Source organism: Macrobrachium rosenbergii, chromosome 10, assembly GCF_040412425.1.
Source record: "Macrobrachium rosenbergii isolate ZJJX-2024 chromosome 10, ASM4041242v1, whole genome shotgun sequence".
In the NCBI taxonomy this organism is placed as follows: domain Eukaryota; kingdom Metazoa; phylum Arthropoda; class Malacostraca; order Decapoda; family Palaemonidae; genus Macrobrachium; species Macrobrachium rosenbergii.
In genome coordinates this window covers 15,875,053-15,887,552 of record NC_089750.1, presented here as the reverse complement: position 1 = coordinate 15,887,552, position 12,500 = coordinate 15,875,053, and the positions used below count along the sequence as shown (strand labels likewise).

Sequence of the window (12,500 nt, the reverse complement as noted above, 5' to 3'; positions counted from 1 at the left end):
ACGCAAAAAAATATATATATATATATATACAGTAGTAGGCTGTCCAGTGGCTGAATTTAGATGAAAGCAATGTTTCTGTGAAAATTATTAATGATAAAAAGTATTTTTCACTTGTGTTCAGGGCTTTGGCTTTACAGCGTTCTCTTAATGGCGGTGATATATTGCATGGTCACAGAATTTTATCACGTAATCATGACATGTATTCTATATAAATAATGGAACATAAATATTTCAGTACACAGAACAATGGATATTTGTATTTCCTTCCAAGTGAGTTTTTATGGGTTACGTTGTTTTAATGGGCTGGTTATCAGTTTGCTTATTCTTACTGTTTTTTTTTTTATTGAACACCCGATGAAATGATTTTCAATACATTTTCTTGTAGACTCCTAAATGACATCCCGAAAAATAATTTTGTATTACAGCCTTCGCAACTACAATGTACACAATGAAAAAAGTTTGGAAGTAATTTTGTGTCTCTTTCTTAAATCATTAGCTAATTTATGCCCCAAAATAATCCTCGCTTCAGCTCGACAACTTTACCATTTAATATCAGCTCTGAAAACAATGTCATTGACCCTTGAAATACTCAAGTTGCAGAAGATTAACAAATGTTGCAAAATAAGTCATCAAACTTATCATTAACAGAAATAATCACTTTTACGATGCTGAGAAGCTAAACTTCATCAAAGGAGAGCAGAGAAGAGAGGAGAGGAAAGAAGAATCATCGCTCTCCTTCCAGTGTTACCTTTCCCCCTTCACTATTCTCAAGCACATTATCATCTCCCTTCTGTGCCCCGAGAGAGAGAGAGAGAGAGAGAGAGAGAGAGAGAGAGAGAGAGAGAGAGAGAGAGAGAGAGAGAGAGAGAGAGAGAGAGATATTCACCATCAAAGCAGGTCGCCCGCAGCGAGGAAGGTTCATTAATGGCTCTCCTTTGATTTGGTGTGCTCCTGCGGGCTGTGTGGCTTAAATCATTTCTCAACTGTAATGTCTTGTGATCCACCCAATCTCTTGACCCCGGAGGCCAGACTCTCTAACCCCCACCCTCCAAATCCCTGGCAACCTCGTCTGGTTTCTGGCAATCTCCTTCGAAGTTGCTCATGCACCCGCAATCACCCCGTTTTCATGGTCAGCGAATTCGTTTTGTATTAAATTTGCTCCTTTTCATAAATACTCAGTTATTTATGTAAATGAATATTATTTGAAGTTATGGTCATATATATATATATATATATATATATATATATATATATATATATATATATATATATATATATATATATATATATATATATATATATATATATGTGTGTGTGTGTGTGTGTGTGTGTGTATAGATATATAATATACATGTATACATGCATATATATATATATATATATACATATATATATGTATATATATATATGTATATATATATATATATATATATATATATATATATATATATATATATATATATATATATATATATATATATATATATACTGTAATGTATACATGTATATACAGTATATACGAGGTATACACATTATATATATATATACATATATATATATATATATATATATATATATATATATATATATATATATATATTTAATTACTAATCTCGGGAAAGTGAATGAGCTCCTAGTATGCCATATTTTTTAATTTACTATAAGAGAAGCTTTGACATTTACAATGGTATGCGTGACCGTAACGAACAAGTTCTGCACAACTCAGGATGGCTGACTAACTGCCTCAAGAAAACAAGAGGTCGGGCATCACTAAAATGTTGACCTTTCGTATACTTCAGCCATCTCTGACCAGTCAACCCCATTGTACTGACATGACATGGCAGAACGTTCGTACAAACCCAACGATAGAGTAAGAATGATACACACAACAGTAACGACAATAATAGCAGTAGTAATCATTAATAGTGGATGCTAAGGGATCGCGAATTCTAGACTCATGGCATGGTTCCCTTTAATCTATTATAAGCGTGAACGGTTAAAAACTCATCAACAAAACACTCATAAGGGTGGCCTCTATTCGTATATATATATGTATATATATATATATATATATATATATATATATATATATATATATATATATATATACATATATATATTGTATATATATACATTTGTATATATAATTATATATACATATATATGTATGTATATATATATATATACACATATACATACATGAATTTTTATCACATGGCCGTGTTTTTATACATGAACTTTAAGCTTGCTTCAAATGCCATTAATATCCAATTCGCTGTACCTCAGAAATATATATATATATATATATATATATATATATATATATATATATATATATATATATATATATATATGTGTGTGTGTGTGTGTGTGTGTGTGTGTGTGTGTGTGTATTGCACCGAAGGGGAATCATAATGATAAGTGGTTCTATATATATATATATATATATATATATATATATATATATATATATATATATATATATATATATATATATATATATAATATTATATATAATATATATATATATATATATATATATATATATATATATATATATATATATATATATATATATATATATTTTATTACATGCGTGTTACCATAGTGCAAACTAAGGATCCGGTTTTCCTAATATTTTAAGAAAATTTTCAACTGAGATGAAACCGGAACCATCATTATGAAGAGTCAAGTTCAGTACTGTATCCAATATGCCATCTAGTCTTTTAAACCATTGCCAAGATAAACCTGGTATGGTGACATAAGATGGGAAGACAGATTTGTTTATAGTAGGAATATGGAAAAATTGGATTTTCCTAACCATTGTTATTCACTCTAATTGAATAGAATAAAAAACCAAATCGATTTAAAATTCAGGAATTAAGAATATGGCTAATTCATAAAACATCCATGCCTATAAGAAGCCAGTCGTCAACACTCAAATGCCGTTATGTTAGGTTATCGAAAGTTTACTTTTGTGCAGAGTACATTTCACTACTGCGATATGTGATATATGACTATGTAACTATTATATTGATATGATATAACTATATAACTGTTACCTTAATAAAGAGAGAGAGAGAGAGAACGATTATCCTTGGACTCGCATGCACGCCCTCGCTTGCAAACTTGTCCAAATGAATAGCAATGACCTCATCAACCCCGGAATGAGAGAGACTAACGAGGGCAGGTCACGTACCCTCTGCAAAGAATTTATATCTTTTCGCAGACAGCAAATGACGGCGGGACAGTCAGTACTGGCCAGGGCTTATAGGTTTCCGATGGGAAATAATTAGTGGGCGGCGTCAATACGTGTTGCATCCGTGATAAAGGCATTTTACAGCGCGCTGATAAAGTTTCCTCTCATTAATTGTCCGTAAAATTTTCCGGTTGCACTCTCGCTTCATTATAACAAAGCCAATCAACAAAGGGGCTCATGTTCACGTACGCACTGGAGTGCAGGCCCAACTTTTAATGAAGTTATCGACGGAAAAAGAATTCAGGCTTCCATTCGACAGATTATTTTCTCGTGTCTTTAATTAGTATTTGGAGAACCGAGATTTGTTTCTTTTCTTCGCTCGTTCCTGAACAAGACTCGAAATTATACGAGTGCATGACGGTTTTCTATTATGGGAACTAAAATGATTTTGTAGTCTTAACTTTATTTCATTGGTGATTTTATATATTATTTGTTGAATAGAGAGTAAGATCCACAATCATGGATAAAACTTGTTTTGCTAAGTGGAGTATTTAAGTATTTTAAATGAGGTAATCAAATGACACTTCTGAATCTGTAACCATATAATATCTGTCTTCTAGAACTATAAAACTTTCAACAGTTTTATGTGACGAAAGGTCTATTTCTAAGTTCACATTTCCTAAACTTTTAATCTGTTTACCCGCTACTCCTTTTATTATTTTGCTTTGACCCTGAATTAGCGTTTCTTTAACGCCTAAGTACTTTGTTAATGTGTGTTTATCAATTATGCTTACAGTACTACCTGAATCCATAAGGACAGTACATAATTTATTCTGTATTGGAATTTTAATGATAGGTAAATCCTTTCTGATTATTTCTTCTTCATCCATGGAAAATACAACTTCTTTACTCTGCAATTTCGCTAATTCTTCTAATCTTCATTTATCTTCTTGAAGGGACTTTCTTGTGGTATTCTGTGTAGGGATAAATTGTCATTGATTTGAAGACTTATTTGATGTTGAGTGGTTACTACTTAATTCAACTATTTCTTTATTTCCTTCTTGTGTTTTAAACCAACAATTCTTTGTTAAGTGTCCTACTTTCTGACAAACCGTGCAGATTCTAGGTTTTCTACACTCATTTGTAAAATGATTTGTATGCCCGCAGTTTTCACAGGCTGTCTTTGGTCTCGCCCCTTAAGCGGAATAGTTCACTTGGGTTGAAGTGTTTGTGTTTGAGTTTTGACCATATCTATAAGGTTTGTGTGGTCCACTCTTTGTTAGATTGTTTCTTCCCTTTTGATCTGGATTCCATTTTCTTTTAGTATTTTCGGCATATTTCCCTTGGAATGTATTTGGTCTATTTCCTACTTGTCTGGAATTATCATAGAATTTATTATTCATTTTAAAATTAGGATTATTATTTCTGACTTTCCTTTCATTTTGTGCTTCTGTTGTTCCCACAAATTCCTTGGATAGATTTATCTCTTTCCATTGGATTTCTTCTCTCATTGTCTTTAATGTTTGAAGGCTTGTTTTCTTGGGATCAAGTTTTGTTTTTCTGAAAGCCTTCTTTTCCTCTTCTCCAAGAATATTATATATGGTTCCAAATGACACGTAATTTAATACATGTCGTAGCTCAACTAAGTTATGGACACTATCCCCAAACTGAGTCTTGTCTCCTATAGTAATGCCTGTCTTCATTAAGTCTTCGGTTATTTTCTCTATTGCATTCTCCACGCTTGCGTACAAATTAGCAATTGTTTTATATTGTGGGTTAAGAAATCTAGTTAGGTTATATAAACTGTCAGTCTTATTTACTGGTTCCCAGAGTGATAAACAAATTTCTTTAAATTCTACATAGTTATTAAGTTTGCTAAAACTTGTGGAATTCAAAGTTTTATGTGCGTCTCCATGTTCTGAGCTGACGAGCAACAAGGCTTCATTTATTTTAGCTCTTTCATCTGTTATTCCCCCTGAAATTATACGACTATCTGCATCTGCTAGGCAATGATTTACAGTATAGCATTCGTATTAGTATTATTAGTATTGTTACTATTATTATTATTGTTAGTAGTATTAGAATGATTAACACTATTTTGGTTCTGGTTATTTGTGTTATTATTGTTAGTATTTCCTTGCACTACAGCGGAGTGGGAATTTAGTCTTGAAATTCGACTTCGTCTAATTGTCGACGGTCTTAAATCGTAATGTGAATGTCTAACAGTGTTCAGTAATTCGTCAAACACTCGTTGCATGTCCACACACAAAAAAAAATTATTCAATCAGAGTACATCAATCATAACAAAATTTTGTTATATTGTACCAAAATTAAAACAATTTGTCAAATTGTCATAAACAAAAAATTAAATTCTCTATTGAGTTCAAGTGCACAAATAAAACCTTTTTCAATACTGAAAGAAATTCTTATATGAAATTGGGCATCATATCATCAAAATTCATCACAATAAGTACACAAAATATATATATATAACTTCTCAAATAATCATCACCAACCGAGTGAAAAAAAAATAACTAATTCCCTATCTAAATTATTTACTAAATAATTAATTATCATAGAGAGAGTAATGCTGGTATTTATGCAAAAGGAATTTTATTCACTAGTGAGAGTTTTCTTAAATATCAATCTTATTAAAAGATGCAAAAAAAATATGTCTTCACTTATTTACTTATTAATAGAGATAGCGGACAGTAATTTCATTTCTCACCAACTTACTGTTGTTGTTTATGCTGACGTGATATCGCTAAATGTTGTGCCTTCCGCGGTGAGTTTTTCACCGCCGTATCCACGTAAAAAAAATCTCACTAAGTCTGCATTGTTTTTCACTGTGGTTTTCCGCCTTCGTAATTTTGTTGTAAGTTCTGTGCGCTGTTTTTCAATCACTTCGATGAAATGTCGCTAACACTAGGCTTATTATCGCTGTCGGCATCTTGCTCAATTTGTTGACGGTAACAGTTCTAAACGTTTTTGCTTCGGGACGCACTAATACTGTATTTATTCACACTCGACCTTTTCTTGTAAGCTGCTATTTCTTCTCATAACTTTTGTTCGCTGGAGTGTTTTTTATTCCTTCAGATATATTTTGCTCGTCGTCGTAAAAAAAATCTAAGATCGTTTTGTAGAATTTCGTTTCACTGTAACTTAAGTAATTGCACTGATAATTTCATTAATGTTCGTTTGTTTCGTTTCGCCTTCTGGATCCAATTAAGTTGCCACCATTTTTGCTATGGAAATCTTCTCCTCTTTCTGTTTTGTATGATTTTTAGTCTTTCACTTCTTACCTTGGTTTCTGCTAAATATGTCCCTCAGCCTCGCTTCACCGATGATGTGCTATCTTCTTTATTTTTATTAATTTAAGTATTGATATCTTTCAGAAAGGCGTATAGAGACGAGATCGGTAATTTCTTCACTTTAATTAGTACTTAGTATTATAAAGATCAGTACAAAATTAACAAGTTACAATGATAGAAACGAATCACTCTTCCTTGACTCAGTCTATAGGGGGAGCACAGAAGCGAGGGGAGACGTACTCTCCCTTGAAGGACACAGTTCTGAACTCCCTTCTCCCTGGCATTCTCTAGCTTGATGGACCCCTAGAAATCTTGTTATCTGCAGTCTCTACCTCCTTCTAGCCTTATTGGAAGGATTAATCAGCAAGGCCTCCCCTTCAAGTAGCTGATTGGAAGGACTGTAGTGGGTGTGATTCAAATCTCTCCTTAGAGGACGTGATTGGAGGTGATCTTAGGAGGGTGTGTGAAAGACCCCTCCGTAGTATGTTTGATTGGAGGTTGTAGAAGTACATCACTTTGACCAGCCCCCAAATTCCTGGAACTTCCATGAAAACGCCTCCCTGAGAAGGCGGGGATATAGAACCAGCTGCTGTAAGCATTTAGGCTGTGCTGACTCATGAATTGGTTAGCTTAATCGCGAGGCTATTATTTCTCACTTTTACGACTGTTTTTATGGCTTCAACACGATATACTGCTTATGGCTCATGCAAACAGCCTGCTTTGATCAGCGTATTAATCACGATAATAACAACAGCTTTTGGGCGTTATCACTGTGTTCTTTGCCTCTCTCTTTATTCTTACTTCTCTCTCCTTCCTTTCTCTCTCTCTCTCTCTCTCTCTTCTATCTAATTTCCCTATCTATTCTACACCACAATATATATATATATATATATATATATATATATATATATATATATATATATATATATATATAAAGTAATGTAAAAGTCAAGTTATAATCTAGAAAAAATCTGGTGATTGATTTGTTAATTATAATCTCAGTAATGCTCTTTCCCAAATATCTGCTATGTTAATTTCCTTGGCTTTGTTTCTGCATGTTTGTGTGTGTGTGTGTCCCCATTCCTCCCACTCCCCCTGCAAAAAACCGGTTTAAGCAGGATGGTCCCCAAACAATCCCCCCCCGGACCTCGCCTCCCACTTCGATCCCTCCCCTCCCTCCTCCCCTCCCCTTCCTCTTTCCCATCCCTCTTCCCTCCCCCTCCCCCTTCCCTCATCCCTTTTCCATGTTTTATGATGTTTGTACACTATAACTGAAAGTTGTGGGAGTGGTATGGTAGGGGTATGGATACCGGACATGGATACGGGGATGGGTATAGGTATGGGTATGGGTATGGTAAGGATATGGGTATGGGTATTGGTACGGGTGTGAGTATGGGTACAGGTATAGGTATGGTACAGATATGGGTATGGGTATGGTACAGACATGGTATGGGTATAGATACAGGTATGGGTATGGGTATGGATATTGGTTTTATGATGTTTAATGATGAAATAAAATGTGTTGCGATTGAGTACTATCAACAAAATGTTTATAGATTTGTAGGGACATCAATTTCTTAATAAGATTAATATACAGGTTTTTCAAATCAAAATATAACTTGCTTGATCCGTAGAATCTATATGAAGTATTTAATTAACCTCATGTGGTAACTATGAAACACCTGCATTCCGTTTAGGAGCAGAAGACGGCTTCACAGGATCCTGGAGTCTTTAAGAATTTAAGAAGACGTTATAATCTAATGGGCATTTCTCCAGGAATGCTTCAGGAGCTGAAGACTGCTTCCAAGGATCCTAGAGTTGTGAAGACATCTTTCAAGAATATTTTATTTTAATAACTGTCCAGAAATTTTCAACGTTTAGAAATGGACTCAGCGGGTAATTCTAGAACAACAGCAGACACTACTGGTGATGGTCCGAAACCGCCAATGGCATCAGCATTGATTCAAAACCCATCAACAGCTGCTCCTGCACTTACATCAATATATGGTCAGTTGTTTGTATATGACCGGAAGGTATGGGACTGGTATGGTATGGGTATGGATATGGGTATGGAATGGATATGGGTATGGGTATGGGTATCTGTACAGGTACGGGTATAGGTATGGGTATGGTACAGATCAGGGTATGGTACAGATGTGGTATGGGTATGGGTATAGGTATGGGTATGGTAACGAGTATGGGTATGGGTATGGAATGGATATGGGTATGGGTATAGGTATAGGTATGGGTATGGGCATGGGTGTGGGTATGGTATTGGTATGGGTATGAGTATGGTACGAATTTGGATGTGGGTATGGTTATGGATATGGGTATATGTATGGGTATGGATATGGTACAGATATGGGTATTGGGTATGGTACGGGTATGGGTATGATACAGATATGGGTATGAGCATGGTATGGGTAAGGTATGGATATGGGTATGGGCATAGGTATGGTACAGATAAGGTTATGGTATGTTATGGGTATGGGTATGATACAGATATGGGTATGGGTATGGTGCGGTTATGGGAATTAGCAAATGCGAGAGATAGCGAGCATCTGCTAGTTATGTTTATTGGTTACCTGCTTCCTTCGGTTTCCTCACCTAAACGTAACATTTGGTAGGAGCGCTATGGCTGGAATAAGCATACCTGTGATCTGCGACTGAGCCAGTGATTATTGTTATAAATTCCTCAAATTTATTGACGATGCTTGGTTTATCTTTTCGATCCATTATAAACGGAAAGGTGTTTGGATAAGTTAAGAGAAAACTCTTGTGTTTTACTTTTATGTTATTTTTTTTTTCCTTAGGCATCCAATCCATATCAATAATATCTTATTATTATTCTCCTTCCCTACTATTTGATAATTCATAGATACCACAATAAGAGATTCACGATCTGGATTCACGTTGAGATGGATGAACATAATGTTTTTATCTAATTATACACTGAAAGAAATAATGCGGGCTTAATATTACATTTCATACAAAAGCCTTCAAAATATTTTGTGAATTGTTAATACATTGTAAACAAAGGACAATTCAAGATTATGAAGATATATTTCATAATTTTATCTGCTCTGTTTTTCACCATCAGTAAATTGTTTTGTGTAAACAGAAGTATTAACGTCAATAATATTGAATTGTGTAAAGATCATAATGGCTATATACCTGATCTAAATGCATCAGCTAATATATAAAGCTTAATGTGCAAGTTAAAAGGGATAGAAATGAACTAACAGTTGGGCAATGGATGTTTGCTTAAAGGAGTGGTTTTAATGTAGCATTGCAGGCTAAAATCTATGGAATAATGTTCGCTAAAGCGCTGCAAGAAGAAGTGATTCCTATGTTAGTTGATTAGTACAAAAAAAAAAAAGGAAAAAGAAAGGAAAAGAATAAAGAAGGGAATCTGCTGTTGAAAGTATATGGCAGGTAATCGGAAAGTAAGACTAAAACAGATACAGCCTTAGCACTTAAGTTCCCTCTTAGCCTCACCAAAAACAAAAACGCTAATCCATTGTTGAGTCTGTTTCCCTAGAAAGAGAGAATAGCTTTTCCGGGAGTTATAAAAAGAAGAGGTTTGATGAGAAAATCCTGATCTACAAAAAGCCAGTCGTGTCCAGCGCTACTTGACTTGAAGAACGAGATGCCCTCATTTCCTTTTTTACTTTGCTCAGCTGGAAATGTAATTTCTTCTTCTCTCTCTCTCTCTCTCTCTCTCTCTCTCTCTCTCTCTCTCTCTCTCTCTCTCTGTTTTAAAATGTGGTTGTGTAATAACCCGACATATAAGAATAGTGTACAATATCCAAATCTTCCCTTGAAAAGGCGGCTGCTGCCAGACTTAATCTAAAGTCGTTTTTGAAGATATAAAATTTCTTTAGTATAGAAAGCTCACAATCTACCTTATGAGTAGTTTACGAGTGTCATTTAAAATCGTTCCGTTCTTTCTTAATGAAGCACTGTATAGAAAATATTTTACGAAGTCATGCAGCTACCTAAAAAGCTCACTGACGTGGAATCTGAGTCTTTATACAAAATTCATATCAGTAGTCGTGTCATACAAATTTCGACTTTTTATTTATCGTTGATTAGCTGACCGTAGTTTTTTGCAGACATTGTTAGTGTTTGGGTTAAATCATATGTCATCAATGTTCACAATCCTGTGTCTGTGTTTTAGCACCTGTAATAAATTGTTCTTCTAATCTAGAGGGTAGGGACATTCCATTTTTTGGAAAAGGATTTTGTTCTTTCTTTTCACTTACATAGAACAACATATTAGTTTATGGTTAATAACATATAATTCATAGTTCTCATCAAAGCATTCAGAATGTTGACCTTGTATATTGTACATATGTCTCTTATAGAGAAGCATTAAGATGGAGAACGAGTTTCCATATAATTTTCGTTAATTAGCCCGATGAAAATGGATTTGACAGAGGAGATGAGTTTAAAATATTATAGTCAAGAACCACGTTATGATTTGTCAAAGTAATGCATTGTTATTAAAGCTGCCGTAGGCAAATGAAATGAATATACTGAAAACAGCCGTAGCCCCTATCCTAGGTAAAGTGAAGCTCCAACAATTGTTGTTAATGAAGCATAGCAAGACAAGGAAATACGACCTTTAAAAACCATCAGCGTTCTGTTCGAGATACGAGAATCGTATTGGCCTTGAATTGTACCCAAAAGAAAGTTTTATGGGACTGTTAGCAGGAGAGAGAAGAGCTGTATTAGAGCATTTCCAAAAAATAGTGCCCTGAATTGAAAGAGATTGCTCTGAGATTAGATGGATAGCGCAATAAACAAAACAAAAAATGGCAGCAGCTCGGAAAAGAAAGACATTCAGATCTTACACCCACCTCCTCCTACCTTCCTGAAAAGAAAATGCTAATACACATCTTGTTCCGACAGAAGAGAAAAGCAACCCTTTTTCCGAAAGAAGGAATAGCTTCTCTCGTTGTTGTTAAAAAAACAGGAGGTCCGATAAGAAGATCCCGAGTCACAAAAAGTGGTCGGTGTCCAGTAATAGTTGGCTGGAAGACGAGACGCACTAATTTTCTTTTTTTCTCTCTTATCTCTCTCGATCAGTCGACTGATCGATCAAGCTTAGTGGACAAAGATTAACAGCATAATAAATTTTACAGAAATTACATCCAGTAAATAGGACAATACCTATCATTCATTATTATTCTATTATCTATTGCCCGGTTTATAATGATAGTTACAACGTCTTTGTCTTTGCAGATTTCATCCAAGTTCCTCACTGCGACGAAGAAAATGATCAGATACAAAAAGATCTCTATCGACCGCTTTATCTACGCTGCAGTCGTCTTCATCGGTAGTTTACGAATATAAGGTAAGATGTTTTCCTATTATTTTAACTAATCTCGTTATTGATAATCGTTCAGCTCCATAAATGACTAATTAATCCGAAAGGTGATTCTCGTTACCATATATAATTCATATGGATGTTTCGGACGGGTGGGAGTCGTTTAATTATGGCTAGTTAATTGACCTACGTATTTTTGCAGCTATTATTCCAATTTGGGTTGCCACACGTGTTACATTTAATTTGATTACACCAGATAGTGTCCATGTCCCCATTCATTCAGTTACTAGCGTTGTGATATAAGCTGACTGGTATGACCCTCCTGTCTTGTCACAAAAAGCTCCCGTCTTTTAAGTGTACTTTCTCTTTTTATTCTTTTTTTCTTATTTGATTAGTGTTCAGTTACCCACCTTCACCATCGATACGTAGCGTTTGAAGTTTTTTTTATGGACTGAAATTTTAGGCATTTACTGGTCACATTTACCAGACGTATCTATTTTCATTAGACAAAATTACCATTTAATTATTACTCTGAATTCTCTAATTAGGCTGCATAGGGCTTCTTCGTCATTTCCTGTGACTTTCAAAGTCATTATTAAGAGTGGATGACTATTCGTATGGCTCCTTGTAGGCTTGACGTTTGCTCTTAGTATATGCA

At 34.6% G+C, this 12,500-nt stretch overlaps 2 long non-coding RNA genes across 2 annotated transcripts in view; one reads left to right on the top strand and one right to left on the bottom strand.

The window, feature by feature from the left end:
• The window catches only part of LOC136842979 (uncharacterized), a 25,191-nt gene extending 18,328 nt beyond the window's left edge, over positions 1–6,863 (bottom strand). Inside the window, exon 1 of the long non-coding RNA XR_010854397.1 lies at positions 5,936–6,863. This is a non-coding gene — a long non-coding RNA (uncharacterized lncRNA). The remainder of the gene's footprint in view (positions 1–5,935) is intronic.
• Positions 1–12,500, top strand: part of LOC136842981 (uncharacterized) — a 495,876-nt gene that overhangs the window by 150,954 nt on the left and 332,422 nt on the right. Inside the window, exon 3 of the long non-coding RNA XR_010854399.1 lies at positions 11,758–11,869. This is a non-coding gene — a long non-coding RNA (uncharacterized lncRNA). The remainder of the gene's footprint in view (positions 1–11,757; positions 11,870–12,500) is intronic.